A 20,522-nucleotide genomic window follows, 5' to 3' on the forward strand; every position below is an offset into this window, starting at 1 on the left:
CTCTATTTATTTCCAAGCCTGAGCTGGATCTCTACTGGGGGGCTCGCGCTACCCTGCAGAGGACGAGTCCCCGAGCTGAAGGCGGAGGCCCTGCGCCCCAGGATGAGGTGAGGTGGGCGGACTTGCTCGCGGCACTGCGGCTGCCTCCGGAACCGGGGCTGGGGGGGCGAGAGCCACCGACGGCTGGGATGGGCGCCGAGGAAGCCGACGAGAGCGCCACCCTCCATCCTCTTCTTAGAGCTTTCTGGACCCTGCGTTTCTCCACTCTGGGTTATACATTACATCCATCCCGGAAATTAACGACTCGCGCTTCGTAAGAGCAGCTGAAAACCGCCCTTTCGAGAGGACACGTCCACGAGGCTCCGGTCCACGAGGCTCCCGCCCCGCTCGAGCTGAACACGTTCCCGCTCTGCCCACACCGCCCGCGCAGGGCGCCCTCACCCACCCCTCGACAGTGCCCCCGCGCCTCACAGCAGCCTGAGGAGTGTCCAGCTGGCCCCAACCCCAATTGGCCACGGGCGCGGGGAGTCTGTCCCCGGAGAAAACTCCTGAACCGGATTGGGGGCCTGCCGCTCAAATAGCCCTAGAAAACGTCTCCTCTCTAGACCACTAGCTAGCGCCACCACTTCAGAGTGACAGCGCCGGGGGGAGAGGAAACGCCCCGGGCACTTTTCTCAAACTGCAAAGCTACCGCGAGAGGGCGGGGCGCCTGCGACCGGGAAGAGGGCCCGCAGGCCGGGGGTCTGCGCGAACCCAAGGATGGGGCAGTAAGAAGGTGGTTACTGCTAGTTAAAAGTCAGGGGAGCAGATCGTCCCGGCTCCGCCTGTGCGCCTCGGGCCGCCACGCCAGGAGTGTGGCCTGGCTGCACCCGCCCCAGGACGAGCGTCGCGGCTGAGACCCCAGGCTTCATTCCCGGCGCCGGGAGGTAGGGCTCACCCTGCAGGGAGGAGCACCGGGGCATCCGATCCCTTCGCCCCGAAAGCGTGACCGCCACCGGGTAGCGCTCAAGCACCTCCGGGCCGCATCCCCAGGACAGAATGACATTAAAGACCCGCCGAAGAATAACTAGATGGGGGCAGATAGATGGACGACTGGGTTCGAGTGCTGGATGTTGCAAACCGATCGGGAAACAGGTATAAGATTCCACTGCGCTGTGCTTCCTGCTAGTGGCCGAGCGCGACTTGAGGCAGAGTAGTTTCGAGACAGGAACTGAGAAGTCTCCTTTCGGCAAGGAGATAAAATGAATCTTCAGGATATCTAAAAAAGGGGCCGTGCTCCAGGTGAGGCTCGAACTCACAACCTCGGCATTGCTCTGCATGTACTGCTGTATAAGTACCGCGCGCTAACCGATTGCGCCACTGGAGCTCCGCTTAGCCGTCCTCGCGATAGCTCTATCAGGGTTCACTCGGCCGGGTGCGGGCTTCCGCGGAGCATGCGCGTCTGCCACTCGCGGCTCCTAGCTCGGACCCGGTCGTTTGCAACTTCCGGCTGGGCATACACATGCTGCCTGGCTATTCCGAGGCCAGCAAGCTGGAAAAACCTACGAGTATTCCCCTCGGGGCTGGAGGGCGGGTTAACATGGCCGAACTGGGGCCTTGCAAAGGGCGCAGGCCGCGTCCCGGGCAGCGCCGTGGGAGAGGCGGCCTGGTCCCTGCGGCTACAAGCCAACACCGCGTACTCGGCGGGGCTTCACTCCTAGGAGAGGGCTGCGAGGGGCAGGACCCAGCACTGGGAGCCGGCAGGCAGGCCTCGCGGCTGTGATGACGCGAGACGAGGGGCGGGGCCTGGGCTCGGAGACTCAAGATATCCCGCGGCAACAGCTCGCTGCCCGGCGACCCCAGCCGAGAAGTGCGCTGGAAGGCGCGAACGACTTTCCGCGGGGTGCGGGCGGCCAGGTGGCATGCTGGAGCCCGGAAATCTTTGGAAGATTGTGTCCGAGTTGCTCGAGGGCGGCCTCTGCCGGCGGCGGGCGCGCGGGCCGGAAGGTTGGGCTGCTGGGGGCGGCGACCGACCTTCTAGACCTGGCGCCGCAGGGCCCCAGCCTGGGGCCTTGCTACACCCGCCAGGAGTTCTAGGGCTCCTCCTGCAACCCTAGCGAGGGCTTGGGCACTCCGGGCAGAAGGCTTGTCCCCTGAAGAGGAGTCGCGCCACTTGCAGTCCATCACCCTTGATCTTGGAGAGGTTTCAGCATCTCCCTCAACCCTACGTGTTTTATTGAGCCACAGAATGTTAATTTTTGTTCTCCTAACTTTAAAACCAACTTTTAAAATTATTTGAAACCTGGAGCTCTAATTTAAATATCCAAAGATCCATAAAAAAAAAACAGAAAGTTTAAACACTGTACCCAGTGAATATGACTATTCTGGACCATACTTTTTGTCCTTGTGGACCCCTTTCCTTCATTTTAAACAATAATGTTTCGGCCAGGCACGATGCCCCCCCCCCCACTGTGATCCCTATTACTGGGAGGCTGAAACAGGAGGATCGCAAATTTCTGGTCAACCTCTGCAATTTAGCGACTCTCTTAGAAAATATATATATATTTTTTTAATTTTAAAAGTCTAGGGATGTAATTCAGTGGCAAAGTGCACCTGCATTCAATCCCCAATACCAAAAAAAAAAAAAAAAAAAAAAAAAATGGGGAGAGAGGGAAAGGGAAAGAGAACTTCTTTTAAAAGTATACTTTAAAAATGCGATGGCATAAAGATTAATCCTGAAAGGACAGTGACCACAACACTCAGAGCGACCAAGAGATCTTTATTGCAGCAGTGCAAAAGAGGAGAAAAGAGAGAAAGAAAGAGGCGGGGAGAACAAAGAGAGAAGAGGAGAGGAGTGAGAGGGAAAGTGAAAGCAAGAGAAGACAGAGAGCAAGAGAGAGAGGAATGGCAGGAGGGAATTTTTAATAGCCCAAATCTAATGGGGTCTCTGGGTCTGCAAACTGCCTTGTTGGCATACAGTGATTGGATCATACAGTAGTGTCATCTTCTGCCTTCAGGCAGAGGGGGCAGGGGCTAGATGTGGGTTTCCGTTGCACTAGACAGTGGGGGTCGAGTGTTCAGCCTTGAGTGGGGTTGAGTGTTCAGACTTGATGCAAACAGGTGATAAAGGACAGACAGGGGGGTTTGAGTGTGTGGGTTATCCTGCAGCTATTCAGCCTGCCCTGCAGACAACTTAGTTCAGCCTGTCCTGCACCTAACAAACCCAGGCTGGATTTATATTATTTTATTCACATATGTTCATTATTTCTAATCATTTTCAAAAACTAAAATTTGAGCATTTTTGTTGCCCCTAGGCACTCTGCACACTACCTGATAACTCCGCTGGGAATTTGCATCCTCCTGGGGGTATAGTAGCAGCACCTCCACAATCTGCCACTGCCCCCTCTGTTTATTCCTTCAGGCTTGACGCACTCATCTTGTTTGTGCCCGGATATTGGTCACCTTTTTTGGTGACCTCTGCCCTCCCAGAAAAGCAAACAACAGGATGATCTTGGCACTTGGTGAAAATAACCAGCATGCACAAGCCATAGGAGCAGAATTGAGGTCATGGGTACGGTGACCTTGATGGTGACTTGCCCACAATAACAGGTTATTTTAGGGTGAAAAATAGCAGGCAGTAGTTTGATACTAGAGTATAGAAGGTCTTGAAATTCAAGCAGAAGAGATAACAAGTGGTCAGGTTGACAAGGAGGCAGCAATAGATTCTGTGTAGAGCAGGGGCCTTCTGAATCTTTTTGTAGAAAGCTCAGAGCCATGTGCAGACTGGATTATTCACCTAGAGAAAGGAGCCTTGTCCCTGGTGAGGGAGCCTACACCTGTAATCCCAGCGGTTTGGGAGGCTGAAACAAGAAGGATCAAGAGTTCAAAGCAGCCTCAGCAACAGTGAGGCTTAGCAACTCAGTGAGACCCTAAGAAGAAAGGAGCCTTGTGAGCTGGGCATGGTGATGGCACACAGCTGTAATCCCAATGACTGAGGCTAAAACTGGAGGATTGCAAATTCAAGGCCAGCCTCAGCAATTTAGCTAGGCCCTAAGCAACTCAGCAAGACCTTATTTCTAAGTAAAATACAAAATAGGGCTGGGGATATGGCTCAGTAGTCAAGTGCCCCTGAGTTCAATCCCTGGTACTCCCCCCAAAAAAGAGAAGCTCAGAAAGGGAGTGGCTGATACCCTGCAAGGCACCAGGCAGGTGGTGGGCTGCAGAGTTGTTTACAGCATGACAGGGTTAGGGCTCCTTTGAGAATGTGTGGACAAATCCAGGGTAAATCAAGGGCAGCTGAGAGTGGTCCCTTGAAATACATTACTTCCTCCAAAGTTGGAACAGGCTGAAAAGGCAAATATATGTCTTGCTACAGGGTAGGGATAATTTTCCCCCCCTAAATTGAAAGGGGTTAATTTTCCTGGTAAACAAGAAAATAAGGTGTGGACTCATTCTCTGCATCTTCTGAAATCCCAATAGCATTTGCAGAATCTGCCCTTCCTCCCTTCTGAGTCTCTGGGGCAGAGCCCACCTGGTAAACCAAGAGCAGCAGAGTTGGCCACTGGCAATCCAGGTCCCTCTCTTCTGCCCCACCTTTCATGGTTCCAATCCTTTACTAGTTCAGAAGATAGTGATGGATCCTGACTGTGTGCGATGGGAAGTCAGCACCTCATAAAAGGAACTTAAATAGCTTAGCCCCAAGGAAATTGAGGGTCCTAAGGAAGGAACCTAGAAAGGGTAATATTGAAAAAGGGACAGAGTCTGAGACAAAAGGAGAAGCCTCTTGAGACCTCCAAATCACTTACCTGCACCCAGACTGCCTCTGAAGAGCAATGAGCTAGGAGTCTTAGTTGTGATCTTCTTTGGTCATAAGAGATCTTAAATAATTCTCATTCCCTCTGGGACTCATTTCCTCATCTCTAAATTGAGGAATATATAAGGAAAGCCTGATTTGTTTCAAGGTTGACAATGTGCCATATGAAAACATTTTGCCACTTTTTCCACAAAAAGAAAGTTAAGAGGTCTCTTGGCCTTTTTGTTTGATTTATGTTTCAGGGGTAATTTGTGTTAACTGATATTCAGATAGATCAGCAAACAATATATAAGTACTTTGTAGAAGGATTCCTTAAAAAAGAGGCAAAAATCAACTTCAGAAATAAAACACTTTAAGATTTGTCAAGAGGCCAGCCCCACCTGAGCTCCGCCTCTTGTCCTTCATGTTAGGATGGTTCCAAAGTAGGCTGGAATTAAGCTTATTTAAAGTTGTGTTCAAAAGATAGATTTTTGTTGTTGTTGTTGTAAAGATTACTTGGTCTCAAACAGGGGATTTCATACAAAACTTAAGTACAGGCTTGAGTAAATTGTAAAAGGTATTTAGGTTTATAAAAGTGTTTTAAAAGAAAGTAAAACTTGTAAAGAATTTCATATGTAACTGAGTTGATAAGTATATGGGTCTTTGTAGAGGCCTAAATAGATATCATAAATAAATGGAAGAACCTAGACTAAATAAGTCCATTTGACTGGAAAATTCTTTTTACCATGTAACTCTTACCATCACCATTAAATTATTTTAATCATTTAATAAATTGTGTAAGATACATATTAAAGGAGTGGTTTTTTAATACAATCAAACTTAGTTTAGATCCATGTGTAATTTTAAAACAGTAATGCCTATAGAATAAAAAGACTAGTATCAACACTGTCCCATTTACCAAGTAATGCAAAATGTTTAATTTAATTATATAAGAAGAAGGCATGTTTGTTAACAAAAAAACTTTTAAAATACTTGTCATATTTGGTATTGGAACAAATGTACTATATATTAAAATGTATGAAACTTAATGACTCATTATAACATCAGAAATAGACAAAAACTGCTTTCCTAAGTGAGTGTTTGAAATTTATGCCTTTTGCACTTTAAAAAAAAGTGGTATATTTTTATTACTTTCATGTTTTCATGTCTACATGATGAAACAGAAAGATTGCTGTATGCAAGTACCATTCTGCAAGTAACAAAGTGAGTATGGCTGATCTTTCTTCTTAATAATGGAAGACCAAACTGGATATAACAGTCATTGTATTTTTTTCTTTAAGGCTCTAATTTCTGATATGCAAGAGATATCCTGATGAGGTATATAAACAGTCTGATTAGTGGAATCAAATTTGTGGATCTAATGAATGAAAATCATCTTGATTCAAGTTTACAGAATATTTTATGGTCATCATTGGCTTTATTTCAGTAAAATATATTTTTTAAAATTTGTTTTAGTCACGACTACAAAAACATTGCTTTAGAGAAGTTGAAACCCACAGGAGGAACCACCTGGGCAGTTGCCACATGGACAGACATCTGGCATTCAGGGAGTGCTGTGTGTACTGATCAACATGCATCCAGAGGCTCCCAAAGTGATTGATTCAATTTGAAGTGTTGCGGGGAGTCTTAATAATTATTTTTTGTTGTTGTTGTTTGGTGGTGCTGGGGATTGAACCCAGGGCTTTGTGCATGCAAGGCATATATCCCCAGCCCAATTAGTTTAAATTACTTTTCTAAATAGAAATCTAAAAGATGCCACTGCCATCTTTCATGGGGTGGACCCTCTTGAATCCTCTTCAGAACCCCTGCACTTGGCCATGCCTGAAGTCCTTCCTGTCCAGATAGTCCTTGAGTCTCACGAGCACTGTGTGGGGAAATCACCCTTTATTTATTTATAGGAGGAGACAGATGAGTGGGTCCCAAGGCCCAAGTTCTCCAAAGTTCAAGCAGAGTACACAGAGTGTAGCATGGTGGTAAATTGAGGAAGCTCAGATCCCTTCACTCTGGATCCAAGCCAAAAGGAAGAAAGGGTGAGAGCAGGTCAGATGGGGAAAAATTTAGAAGACTTTTAACATACAGTGTTGACAAGAGTGTGGGGAAATGGAGACTCTTTAGTTTGGTTTGGTTTTTAAGACAGTTTAGCAGAATCTATCAAAGTTTGAAATGCACATATCCTTTGATCCAGCAGATTCCATAGGATTCTCCTTCATAGAAACATCCACACTTGTGAACAAATATTTCTCTAATCTAAGATGCCCTGCATTGTAAAATATACCATTATTGTATGTATCATTAAGGGAGGAAATGCTACCATTTTAGCTAACACAGTACTTTCGTGTCACATAGAATTTTTATTTTTATACTTATAAAAATAGCTCTTTTAGATGGACTCAGATGTACATTTTTTATCATATATTACTATTGTGGGCTACTGCTTTCTGCTGAGCTTTTCAGTCTCTTGGTTTCTCCCACTTAAAACCCAGCAAACACTTCCAAGAGGAAAGTGACTCAGGGTACCAAGCTCACCACAAGGACCTTCTTTTCTCCTTGGAATCCCAGTCCCTTAACTCCTGGATGAGCTTGGAAGCTCACTATTGCCTCTAAACATTTTTTGATTTTTGTTGTTGTTGTTTGTTTGGGGGACAGGTCGTGGGGGCCGGGGCGGGGGGTTCTGTTGTCATTATTAGTAGTTACAGATTTTCTAACTACTTTCAGTGGGAGGATTTGATAAAAGCTGCTACATCCGTAGCTAATGTAATCACGTTGCCTCCTCCAAAAGGGGACATTGCTGAGAATGAAAAGGGGCACTATTAATAATATTTGACCAACAAGTATGAATTGTGACTGTCCCACACAATCTGGAGCATATGGTCACCCTCCCATAGCTCCCTTTTGCAGTACTATAAATACATAAGACAGGATTTGGGAAAATTCCCTTTTAAATGTTTTAAATTATGAGAACACAGATGGAAGGGGACTCAATCAACTTAGCGCTTCTTTGCTCCAAATGTGCCCTTCTTTCACATGCTCTGTCATCCTGTAACTGGGCCCTAAAATCAAAGGTCCTCTGGCAGCTGTGCCATCATTAGGCTTTGCCAGTAAAAGTGCTGGAGAAACACTGAAGGGGCTTCTCTTCCTGGGTCCAGTACTTTTCTTCTGGCTCTTATAGCACAGCTGCCTGTGGGCGGCTTCCCAGAACCCAGCAGACAGTTTCCTGCTTGCCAGCCCTGCCTACAGCGCCTCAGCCAACTTCTCTGCCACCCACTGAGCCACTGCCACACCCTCACCCCAGAATTCTGGCTCTCAGCCTAGGTGGGGAGCGGTGGGAAGTGTCAGCCCTAGAGCTAGTGGCTGCTCCTTTATCTGTTATTCCTGGGACTTTTTTTTTTTTTTTTTTTTTTTTTTGCTTCTGTTTGTTTGGGTTTGGGTTTGGGTTTGGGTATTGAACCCAAGGGCACTCTACCACTGAACATTTTTCTTTTCTTTTCTTCTCTTTTTCTTTCTTTTCTTTCTTTCTTTTTTTTTTAACTTTGAGATGGTCTCACCAAATTGCCCAGGCTGGCTTCAATTTGCCATCCTCCTGCCCTCAACCTCCCAAGTCACTGAAATTACAGGTGTGCTTCACCATACCCAGTTCTAATCCTGTATTCTTAACCCCCATTCTTAACAAGTTATTAATCTTTACATTAGATTTTCCCTGTTCACATAACTGGCCCAGTGTCCTGTCTCAGGATTGGATCCTGGCTGATATAACATGCACAAACTCTTTTCACTTGTCATTCGAGAACAAAATACTTCAAAGAATATGGAGAACACAGGAGTGGGGGGGGGGGTAAAAAAAAAAACACACACTTGTACTGTGCTTCTCATGTGTCAGGGACATCTCCAGGAACTTTACACCTTATTAAATCATTTAATCTACATGACAGCCCTCACCACAACAACTATGAAGTAAGCAGCATGATCAGTCCTTTCACAGATGAGGAAATTGAGGCGTAGCGACATTATATGATTTATAAGAGTACATTGTAAAGCTGTATGATTGAGGAGTCCTGCCTTAACACTACATAGAACAGACTGATCATTTTGCCACCTGAGGAGACCCTGGAATACCTGCCATTAGGAAAGTGCCCCTTAGGGGTTACCTTCAAGAGACACTAGCCAGGGCTCAGAGAAGCCCTTTGGGATGGTGGCCAAAAGGTCCTACCTTGAAATATAGGAAAGACCAGCTAGAGGTGAAGACAGGAGAGATGAAGACTAGGGCCCAGGCATACTGGGGCTTCCCAATGACTAGATTCTCTAATGTGAGGAGTCCTAACAATAACAAAAACAAAACAAAAAACTACCAACAATCCAATTTTTTTTAAAGATAGAAAGAGAATATTTCAATATTTATTTTTTAGTTTTAGTTTTCGGTGGACACAACATCTTTATTTTATTTTATGTGGTGCTGAGGATCTAACCCGGCGCCCCGCGCATGCCAGGCGAGCATGCTACCGCTTGAGCCACATCCCCAGCCCCAACAATCCAATTTTTTAAATGAGCAAAAGATTTGATTAGTTGAGTGCAGCAAGCCCACACCTGTAATCCCAGCAGTTTGGGAGGGTGAGGCAGGAGGATCCCACGTTTGAGTTCAACCTGTGCAACTTAGTGGGACCCTGTCTCAAAATAAAATAAAAGGGCTGGGGCTGGAGCTCAGTGGTAGAGTGGGATCCTCCTGCCTAACAATGTTTGGACCTAAACCTAATGGGCCAGATACAGAAGGCAGATCTTGGAGTCTATAGCACTGATAATCATGGGGACTTCCCTTTGGAAGGAGGAGGAAAGAGTCTTAACAGAAGCAGCCATAGAACTCAGTCACACTCAGAATGATCTCTTGATCAAAATTTGGAGGTTAGTGGGACAGACCAATTTGTGGGGCCAAAGAAAGACAAGCAACTGCACTAAAAACTTATGTTCATGACTCTTCAGCCAACAACTGGTTGGATGAGCTCCATTATTTTCTATGGGACATTTGTAGCCTAGTTTTAAAAGTTCTTTCATATTCTGAATATCAACCCCTTATCACATATATAATTTGCAAACATTTTCTCCTATTTTTGAATTACCTTTACCCTCTTGTGGAGAGTTCTGTAGCTCTACATCCTTGTCAACACTCAGTGTCATTTTTTTTTTCTTTTTAAGCCTTTCCATGGGTATGTAATATATCTCATTGTCAACTAATGATGTTGAGCATTTTTTGATGAGCTTATTGGTCATTTGCATAGCTTTATAAAATGGTTGTTTACTTAGAGTTTGTTTGGGGTTTGGTTTGTTTCTGGCTTTTGAGCTTTGGTCTTTTTTATTAAGTTGCAGAAGTGATAGAATGAAGTCATGATTTTCCTCTGTTTTCTTATTTGTAGGTAACAGATATGAATTTCTCCATAATACTTGGGCTACAAAAAAATGTGCCCCTGGATCACTTCCTGGACTGGTAAGAACCAGCACATGTCCACTCTCACCCACTCCCATTTCCAGACTCACAATACTCATAATGTGGATCCGTGCCAGGAAGAATGAGGGAAAGGCCACAGGACACTGGGGAGGGCAGTGGCTAACACAGACAAATTTGTAGCAGTCAATAACCTCTGGCAAAGAGAGGAAGAGGACCAACCAGATGTAGAATGTCTCCATGGGAGGAAAGAGGGAGGGACAGCCCCTTGGCCCTGGAGCAAGAGAATAATGGAAATGTAGCAGATACATAAACTAAGCTGAAGCTCAGGGCAGAGCTGGCCTGTGAATGTCTCCCAAAGGGACTTCTGCCTGTGAAGCAAGAGGGAGATATAAACCTGCTGTTCTATTTGCAAAGAGTCTTTAAGAGCTAACATTGACCTGTCCAGGAAGAGCCTCTTCTTGGCTGTCCTGCCCTGCCCTGCCCAGCAGGGTCTTAGCTGGGTAGCAGGCTGCACCCTCAGCCAGCAGCCAATTTTGATCACACTAATGAGGCAGTGTTTTGGAGGGCCAGGCAGTTTTATTATCTGATGCCTCCACCTTAGAACCTGACCCTCTCTGAACCACAAATTCCAGTCATGAGCAAATCTTTTTATGGAGCCAGCAGAGATGACAGACAGGAAGAAAATGGGGAAGGACCACTCCCTTCTTCCACCTTTATATTCTCTCTCTCTCTCTCTCTCTCTCTCTCTCTCTCTCTCTCTCTCGGCTTGCGGTTTTGTTGTTGTTCTGTATTTTTTCTACTTTTGTTGTGCATTGCTGGGGGTTGAACCCAGGGCCTTGCACAAGCTAAGCATACACTCTGCCACTGAGCTATATCCCCAGCCCTTTTAATTTTATTTTGAGACAGGCCTTGAATTTGTGCTCCTCCTGCCCCAGCCTCCTGAGTAGCAGCATCCATTTCTCCCCTCCTTTGGGCAGAGCCTAACACAGAGGCAACTGGCAAAGCACAGATAGTGTGCAGATTCCTATTTCCAGACTCACAATACAGAGCCTAGCAAGTGAGCTTAGAGCTGAAAAAACAGTAACTGGCACAAGGGCTTAACATACACAACACAGTGACCCCGCAGGCAAACAGGAACCTTCAGGGATACACCACCCCTCCTCCACTCACCCAGAAATGAGAGCAGTATCTTAAAAGCCAATGGGCCAAATGGCCAAGCATTCATCACATGGACTTTTCTATTGATATTTCCTTTGCTGAGTCTGGCACAGTGGCTCCCAAACTTAGTATCTAAGAATTGCTGCATGTTCTGCATAATAGTTGGTTAAGAGTTTTCTAATTCGATTTTTTTTTTATTGTTTGCTTCTTTTGTTTTTGGTGATACTGGGGATTGAGCCCAGGGGCATTCTATCACTAAGTTACATCCTCAGCCCTTTTTAAATTTTATTTTGAGACAGGGTCTCACTAGGTTGCTGAAGTTGGTCTCCAACTTTCAATCTGCCTGTCTCAACCTCCTGAGTAGTTGGGAGCTCAGGCGTGTGCCACCATGCCCCTCTCTAATTTGATTTTAACTATACACCACTTTGACACACTAACTTTAGACCCTCAACACATCAATATTCACCAAAGTCAAGCAATGGAAAAAACACACGTGCAGTTGGGTATGGATTCATTTACATCCTGGTGCCTCTATTTACCAGCCAGGTAACCTTGGGGGCACTAGTTAATATTCTGAACTACAGTTTCAGTTCATGGGGATTGAATGTGGAAGCCAGAGAGGATGTTATCGCTGTTGTACTGGTGAACCCTCGGACTTCACATCACACACTGAACCCAGGCAAAATTGTTCCTCTGTGGTTCCTTGAAGAGGGGGCTATCTGAGGACTGTAGGGTGAGCAGCAGGTCCAAATATCAACAGTTTCCGTGGAGTTCTGAGAAGTGAGTATGGAATTGAGAGTGTGAGATCCTGGGGTCTAAAGGACAGTCAACAGCAAATGCTGCCAGGATGTGGGGCTATCAGAAGCCTCTCGTGGCTGGAAGGAATGGAAAATGGTGCCACTACTTTGGGAAGCAGACTGGCAGTTTTGGGTTTTCTTGGTTTTGGTACTAGGGATTGAATTCAGGGGCACTCGACCACTGAGCCACATCCCCAGCCCTATTATGTATTTTATTTAGAGGCAGGGTCTCACTGAGTTGCTTAGCACCTCGCCATTGCTGAGGTTGGCTTTGAACCCACAGTCCTCCTGTCTCAGCCTCTCAAGCGGCTGGAATTACAGGCATGCACCACTACACCTGGCTCAGACTGGCAGTTTTTCAAAATATTGAATACTAAACCCAATAAATGAAATATGGAAATATGAACTAAGTAAATACATAAATATACAAGAACACAAGAAGAGGGAATTTCACTGGACCTTGAACTACAAGGCATCTGAGGAACGGAACCCGCAAGGGATGCCGAAAAGAATGCACGATTAGATTGAAAAAAAGATTGTGGACTGGGATGCACAGGAGAGCCAAGAACAGGGTCCTGCTAAGGGCAGTGGGAGCAGCCAAAGGGTGCTTCCTACCCAATGGGTGTGTGGAGATGTAGGAGGGATCTAGGGTTGACTGCTAGGGAAATTACTTGGAGCGCTGACGCAGCAGCAGGCAGTACATGGTCCCCCATGGACACCCCATTATGACCCTGAGCAAGAGTGATGGGGTTGTCAGTTCTCGTAGCAAAGAATGTGGGAGGCACAGGGCAGTACCTGAGGTGACTGAGACCACCCAGGAGAAACTAGAGAACCTAAGCCCAAGAACCCAACTGCTAAGATGCCTACCTGGTAGCAGGTCTTGCCTATCCCCCATTGCCTCTGAAAATAGCAGGGAACATAATTCTTTCCTCTTCCCTCAAGCATGCTCTGCAAACAAGGAAGGCCAACCATAAAGATGACTTTGCACAAGGATCACTAAACCATGGGAAAAAACCAAGCCCATCATCAGGCTGGGGTTGTGGCTCAGTGGTGCTCACCTAGCATGCATGAGGCACTGGGTTCCATCCTCAGCACCACATAAATATAAAATAAAGATATTGTGCCCACCTAAAACTAAAAAATAAATGTTTTTTTTAAAAGGCCATCAAAAGGAAATCTTCCAAAGATGGAAGATTATACTTGGGAGAAATCACAGACTTTATGACAAAAGCTAGCAAGCTGTTTAGGAATCCTGCTTTGCTTTCTCCTCAGAAATAGCCAGCCAGGACTTTCTCCATAGGCAAAGAGTTAGGTAAGACCACCTGAGTGGGTTCCAGCCAGTAGAATATATAAAACATGGTACATACCCCTCCAGCCAGGTAGGTCTGTAAAGGGCCCCCACCCCCGCTTCCATCTGCTGGATGCCGATATCCAGACAATACTAGAAGTGACATGGTTAAAGAGAGAGGATCATCTGTCACTTTCTGTCAATCAGGTCCCTACATGGCTGTGCAAAGCACACTACCTTTCCATTGGTCTTTTCAGGAACGAGAAGCCTTTTTATCATGTTGGTCCACTGCCTTTGGAGCAGTTTATTGGTTTTTAGTAGCTAATGTTAACTTCATGAATATAAAGTTCACATCTTTAAATAAATCATTTCCTTAGAGATATAGGGAATATATCACATCCATGAAATATAAAGTTAGTATGGAATGGAACCAACTATAAGAACCCATGGAAATTCAAAACTCAGTAGATGAGATGAATAGGAGAATACATCAAGTAAATGAAAAACAGTAAACCAGGAGATTAGGCTGAAGGATATTCCCAGAATGTAGGACAAGGGAAAGGGGAGGAAAGAAGAGTGAATTCCCAACGTTCATTAAAAGAATCCCAGAAGTTACTACTAGAGAATAGATAAGAAATGATGTTTCTTTGAAAAACTAGTAAAGAATTTCTCAGCTCCAAAGACACACACACACAATATCCAGGAAAAGATAATGGGATATGAGAAGTGATAATAAGTTAGCAGTGAGAAGCGACAGTAAAACATACTAAACATCTAATTATTGCTCATTACATTAAGCAATAACATTAAGGGTTGGGAATATAGCTCAGTTGGTAGAGTGCTGGCCTAGCATGCACAAAGCCCTGGGTTCAATCCCCAGCATCACACACTCAAAAAATTGTCAATATTAGCAGGGCATGGAGGCACATGCCTGTAATCCAAGCGCCTTGGGAGGCTGATACAGGAGGATTGAGAGTTCAAAGCCAGCCTCAATAAAAGTAAGGCACTACACAACTCAGTGAGACCCTCTAAATAAAATACAAAAGAAGGCTGGGGATGTGGCTCAGTGGCCAAGTGCCCCTGAGTTCAATCCCTGGTACAACACCCCCACCCCCACCCCCCAAAAAAAGTCAACATTAATCCAAATAGTATGGCATAGAAGTTGCCAGTAGGAAATTCTAGATGGAAGTTAAAGCTGTCTCAGACTCCTTGGTTCTTGCCTTGTTCAGATGGATTCTGATTAACGACATATCTTATTAGAAATTCACAAACTTAAATACATGCATTTATTTAAAGAATAACTAATAGACACATAAGATAGAATATGGAGTTAAAAGGAGGGAAAAGCCAGGTATGGTGGACCTGTAGCTGACCCCCAAGCCCAGTTACAGCCAGGGATTTTGCAGGAGGCTGATTCCACCTTCAGCTTCAAGTCTAAACCCAAATTTGATTAAGCCAAGCAGTATCCCATCCCCTTTCCCAAAAAATTATTTCAAGTATGGGCTTTTGAGCCTATTAAGGCCAGTAAATATGTCTGATTTTCATCTGGTGGCAGTTTTGACCCCCAGGGACATTTGGCAAAGCTTGGAGGCATTTTGGGTTGTCTCAACCCTAAGGCAGCTGCTGGCATCTAGTAGGAGGAGGTCAGAGAGGCTGCTAAACACTGGTCAATGCACAATTCAACCCCCACAACAAAGAATTACCCAGCCCAAAATGTGGATAAGCTGTGGGTAACCGACTTGCTCTCCTGCAGAGGGTGTGAATAGGAAGTTTCCAACTTGGACGGCCATCACTGGCGGTATCCACCTTGGGATGAAGCTGATACTGCAGAGAGCAGCCAGCAGGGTTGGAAAGTACCAGGGTGTGTGATGCTACTGCTAAGCCCCAGCCTGTTCTTCCTCTGGGTGCCCAGGGATGTGAGACTTCCAGTGCGCTGTCAGTTAAGCCGCTGTTTTACTGGCGTCTCTGCTACTTGCAGCTATGAGCATCTTGATAGATTAAGAAAGAGAGAAAAGAAGAAGAAACAAGAAGGGGTGGGTGGAAAACCACCCAAAACTCCATCTCCTAATCTCTAGAATCCGTGAATAGGTCCCCTCATGTGTCAAAGAGGAATTTTGCAAATGTGATTAAAATAAGGAGCTGGAGAAGTTGTCTGAGTTATCTGGGTGGGTTCAGTGAAACCTCCAGGATTCTATGAGGAAAAGAGGGAGGCAGAAGGGCAGGCAAGCAGAGGAAGGGCCCAAGCTAAGGAATGCAGGTGACTTCCAGAAGGTAGAAAAGACAAGGGAACAGATTATTTTTCCCCCCAGAGCCTCCAGAAATAATGCAGCTCTAACATACCTAAATTTTAGCCTGCAAGACCCACTCAGACTACTGATTTCCGGAGCAGTAAGACAATAGTTGGTATTATTTTAAACCATTAAATTTGTGGTAATTTACTATAGTAATGATCCAAAATGAACACAGCATGGTAACTAGAAAACGCAAGATATCGGAATGAACACCATTAACTAAAATTTGTGGGAGGCTGTGGATTTGGGCTGGATACCTGCACTGGGCCCAACAGACCAAGTCAATGTGGAGTTTAATGGTGGAACCTGAGCTTTGGATGGTTAAATGCTAACCAATTGACTTACTGATTGACTAAGCTATAGCCAACTATTTTCTATGCACCACTTCCATTGTTCTGTAATGACCCTCAGATGCCATTGTTGGACTTCTGAGAATCCACTCTGGTTCTTGGAGCTGCTTAATTCATGAGTCATTTAATTTTGTTTTTGCTCAGATAAACTCTATTTGACATAAATGGCCTAAGGAATTGTCCCACCCACTTTATGGGGGATTGAACCCAGGGGCACTTTATCACTGAGCTACATCCCCAGCCATTTTTAATTTATTTTGAGACAGGGTCTTGCTAAATTGCACAAGCTAGCAACAAACTTCAGATCCTCCTGTCTTAACCTCCCAAGTAGCTGGGATTACAGGTGTGCACCACTCTTACTAGCTCAGGAATTTTCTCTTTTAATGGTACAAGCATTTTGATAATTAAATATGAAAAGATTGAATCCAACTCCTAAATAACACATCCTTATCAGACTGGATTTTTTAAACACTCCAGCAATGTGCCATTCATGAGAAGTATACCTAAAAACAAAAAGGTTACAGGGAAACAGATACCTGTTGTTTCAGTTAACTATTACGGTGCTAAACCACCAACCCCCAATTTAAAGACTTACAATAACAACGATTTCATCTGCTCATGATCTGCAGGTCAGTAATTTACCTGCATTCCGCTGGGCAGGCCCGCCAGGTTCCGCTGAGTTCGCTCATGGCTGCAGTTATCTAAGATGGCCTTACACAGTTGGCACTTGCTCTCAGCCGCCTTCTCTCCAAGTCCTCCCAGAGGCTAGCACTGGCTTCTGCACATGGGGGCAGCAGCACACCAGGTGATGAGCTCTGAGTTGTAAGACCTCTGAGGACCAGCCTCAGCTGTGACAAGTATCAGCTCTACCGCATGTCACCAAGGCAGCCACGATTCAGCAGAAGGGGAAATGGAAAATACTAACACAGAAAACAGGCGTAGCAATATAAATATCTTCCAAAGTTGAGGTCAAGGTGAAAAGAAACTAAGAGGAAATATTTCTTAGTAATAAAAGAAACATTACAAAGCTGGGGTGGTGGTGCACATCTGTAATCCCAGCTACTCTGGAGGCTAGGGACTGAAAGTTCTAGGCCTAGGCAACTTAGTGAGACTGTGTTCAAAATAAAATAAAAAGGGCTGGGGATGTGGCTTAGTCCTTGCCTAATATGTGAAGCCCTACAATCCCCAGTGTTATGGTGCCTGGAGTAGAGATGGTGCTTGCACGGTTCAGAGATTTGCAGGCAGAGAGCAATTAGCAGTAAAATATTTTATTCACTCTCCAAGAGAGGAGAGAGGCCAGACTCCAAGAGATGTGTGAGTCCTGAGTTCTCAGGGAAAAGGGGTTTTATGGGTTTATAAGGATCGGGAGGGGTCAGTGGGTGCTGTGAGGAGCAGGATGTTCTGCAGACTCTAGGGATGCTTTCAGCAGAACGCTTGCCACAGCTCAGCCAGGATGTGGTTTTTGAGCTCTCTACTTTCTGGGGTCTCGGTGTCCTACTTTCATTTTTGCAGGTGCTGCTTTATCTTGCTGTAATTTTCTATTGACCTAGGACTCAAAGACAAGGCTGTCACAGAAAGAGAATTTAATTTCCTAGCGCCCAGTTCTACAAAGGAAGGAAGGAAGGAAAAAAGGCAGGCAGGCTATAACCAGAAGATAAACTAGTCAAGAGCCCTTTTTCATTTAACAACATAGATTCAAAACATATCAAGCAAAGCCTGTTAATGTATAAGGAGAAATTGACTAGGGATTATAGTGGGGCACTTTAACACAACATTCAGAAATAAAAATATTAAGCAGTTACTCAAATAGCCTTGATCCTTGTTTTTTTTTTAACACAGTAGCTTGATCTAATGGAAATATTTAGTATTATATTCTAAGCAGAGAATGTCTTCACAATGATAGTCAAACCCCCTCCCAAAAAATTATGTCTAGAAGTTTTCAGACAGATTTGTTACTAACTCAAGGTAAAGAGACATCAAAACCAGAACCTAGATTTTCAAATAACCAGTTCTGATATGACATGATATTGTATATGTGTGTGTGTGTGTGTGTATATATATATATATATATATATATATATATATACACACACACACACACACATATCACTTCTGAATATATATAAAATATCCAGAAGGACTCCTGCTCCAGATACCAGGAAGGGATGCTGCACAGAAAGGCCAAGAAGAATCTGAACAAACAGACTTTCTGGCGTGTTCTTTCTAAGACATTAGATCAAACTGTTTTTGTCTGACATTATTTTTATATGGCTTTGCATGCTTCAGTTATGCCTATGCCTTGAGCTTTCCACAAAACCCAAAGGACAGGGTTCACAGAACTTCTGAAAAACAGAACACTTGGGAACTTTCAGGAAGATGAGCAAGAACTCACTGATGAGCCAGGAGAGTGGTGCACTCCACTCCATGGGGACAGAAGCTTCTGCCCTCAGGACCCTTCCAGACCTTGCCCTGTGTATCTCTTCATCTGACTGCTTGTTGTATCCTTTAAATTAGCCTTTATGGCCAGGCCCAGTGGTGCATGGCTGTAATCCCAGCTACATGGGTGGCTTAGGCAGAAGGATCACAAGTTCCAGGCCAGCCGCAGCAACTTAACAACACCCTGTCTCAAAATAAAATATTAAAAAGGGATGGAGATGTAGCTCAGTGGAAAAGCACCCTGGATTGGGTTCAATCCCCAGTACCAAGTTCATTAATTAATCAATTAAAATTAAAAAATAAAGAGGGTAGGGGGTGTTGCTGAGTGCAGACCACTTACCTAACATGTGTGAGGTCCTGGGTTCAGTCCCCAGTATCACAAAAGAGACAGACTTGTGTCTGAAGTGGAGGTAGTCTTGTGGTACTGAAACCTCATCCTGTGAAATCAGACATCATCTCCCAGTAGATGGGATCAGACTGAATCAGGTGTCCACTGCACGACAGATTGTTTACATGCTGGTGGGAAAAAAATCCCTACACATTTTGGGATCACAAAAGTGATCTGCATTGTGAGAGTAGAGTAGAAGAAACTGAGTTTGGTTTGTTCACCCATATGGTTCATGATCTTGTCCTTTTATTCATATAAAGTTGTTTGTACTTTAACATTGCTGACTCATATGAAAGGGAGGGAAGGTGGAGACAGAGACAGACCAAGGTAGTCTGGGAAATGGATCAGCTGGAGCAAGTAGTTCAGCATATAAAAGGATTGAAGGATCAGACAGTTATCACCAGCCATGTTCAGTAAAGCCTAGAAACATCTTTGCTGAACATGGTCTCAGCCACCTCTCAGGCACTCCATTGAGGGGACACAGAGCAAGAGCAGAGTAAGCAGGATAGCTCTGATGAGCTCTAGGGTAGATGCTCTTTGTTTCTGATCTCAGGTACAAGTGAGCTTCTTTGTGCAGAGGAGAAAGCTGGCTCCTGGGAGAAGGTAAGGTCCACAAGGGTAGATATCCAGAAGAACTCCAAACTGAACAATACTAGAACATCTGGATTAAAGAAGAGCTGTCCGTTTTCTGACACTGAAGTCAAAAGGAGACCAACACCCAAGTTTAGAGGTTTGCCAATTCAGTACACTAAACATGGTGTTTATCTATACACCACAAACCAGAGGGCACAACTGACAGTGATTATGCAGCAGGAGGTTAGCCTGTGAATAAGATTTATGTAGCTAATTCATATCCTAAAAATTCTACTTAGGGCCTCAATTATTCACATTATTTGACTACATCAACTAAAATACAGGGTAACTATCATTCTTTTTTCTTTCCTTTGTACTATGTAACAGTACATCATTGAACTGAAAGCAGGTTTTTTTTTTCTCCTAATGTAAATTCATTCAGGCCTTCATCTACCCACCCACTCATCCTTCCATTTAACAAACACACACCCAGAGCAAACCCAACACATCATAGATCCTTGGCGTTTCTTTTGTCATTGTTTGCATTGTCTCTGATTACCTGTAGATGAGAAAAATAAAGAAGGTGGTTTGAGTTATTTGAGTACCACACTATAGTCTAGAAAGAAATGCTCAGCTAAAATGTGCTAAATAAATAAAAAGGAGAAGGAGGGGGAAAAGAGGAGAGGCAGTGGAGAGGGAATTGGAGAGTCACAGCCAGGTGAGTGGGAATCCTGCTTCACAACGATCTGGGATTTGACTTTACATCTGAAATGCTGAGAAAAACTGGCCACCGCCAGGCACCTGGGGAAGGCAGAGGGAGTGGCCAAGGTGGGTGTGAGAGCTGGAGCTGGAGGAGTTAAAATTACTTCAACTCTGCAATCTGCATTCTTGGTGTCAGAGGCCTGAGCCATTTTCCATGTCCCCCACCTATCACTTCCCCCGCTCCACCCTCCTCCGATTTTCCTGAGCATTCTGAGTCCTGAAAACAGAGGAAGGCAGGTAGTAGCATTTGCCT

General features: G+C 44.9%; 2 long non-coding RNA genes and 1 other non-coding gene across 4 annotated transcripts in view; 1 reads left to right on the forward strand and 2 right to left on the reverse strand.

The window, feature by feature from the left end:
* LOC124079581 (uncharacterized) overlaps window positions 1–20,522 on the reverse strand; it is a 29,988-nt gene that overhangs the window by 7,620 nt on the left and 1,846 nt on the right. The window contains exons 2-3 of the long non-coding RNA XR_006847399.2: window positions 18,887–20,066; window positions 16,753–18,730 (exon numbers count right to left, since the gene is read on the reverse strand). This is a non-coding gene — a long non-coding RNA (uncharacterized LOC124079581). The remainder of the gene's footprint in view (window positions 1–16,752; window positions 18,731–18,886; window positions 20,067–20,522) is intronic.
* Window positions 102–19,616, forward strand: LOC131423511 (uncharacterized). 2 transcript variants are annotated; one of them, XR_009225195.1, is made up of 3 exons: window positions 102–1,281; window positions 10,195–10,265; window positions 19,488–19,616. It is a non-coding gene; the product is annotated as an uncharacterized LOC131423511 (long non-coding RNA). The 2 variants fall into 2 exon arrangements; XR_009225196.1 differs by having other exon boundaries at window positions 102–1,134.
* Trnai-uau (transfer RNA isoleucine (anticodon UAU)) lies at window positions 1,274–1,366 on the reverse strand. The gene is given in 2 exon segments: window positions 1,274–1,309; window positions 1,329–1,366. It is a non-coding gene; the product is annotated as a tRNA-Ile (tRNA).

The sequence above is a fragment of the Marmota monax genome, unplaced genomic scaffold (assembly GCF_021218885.2).
Source record: "Marmota monax isolate L192 unplaced genomic scaffold, Marmota_monax_Labrador192_F-V1.1 WCK01_AAM20220418_F8-fsc00015, whole genome shotgun sequence".
Taxonomy (NCBI): Eukaryota; Metazoa; Chordata; class Mammalia; order Rodentia; family Sciuridae; genus Marmota; species Marmota monax.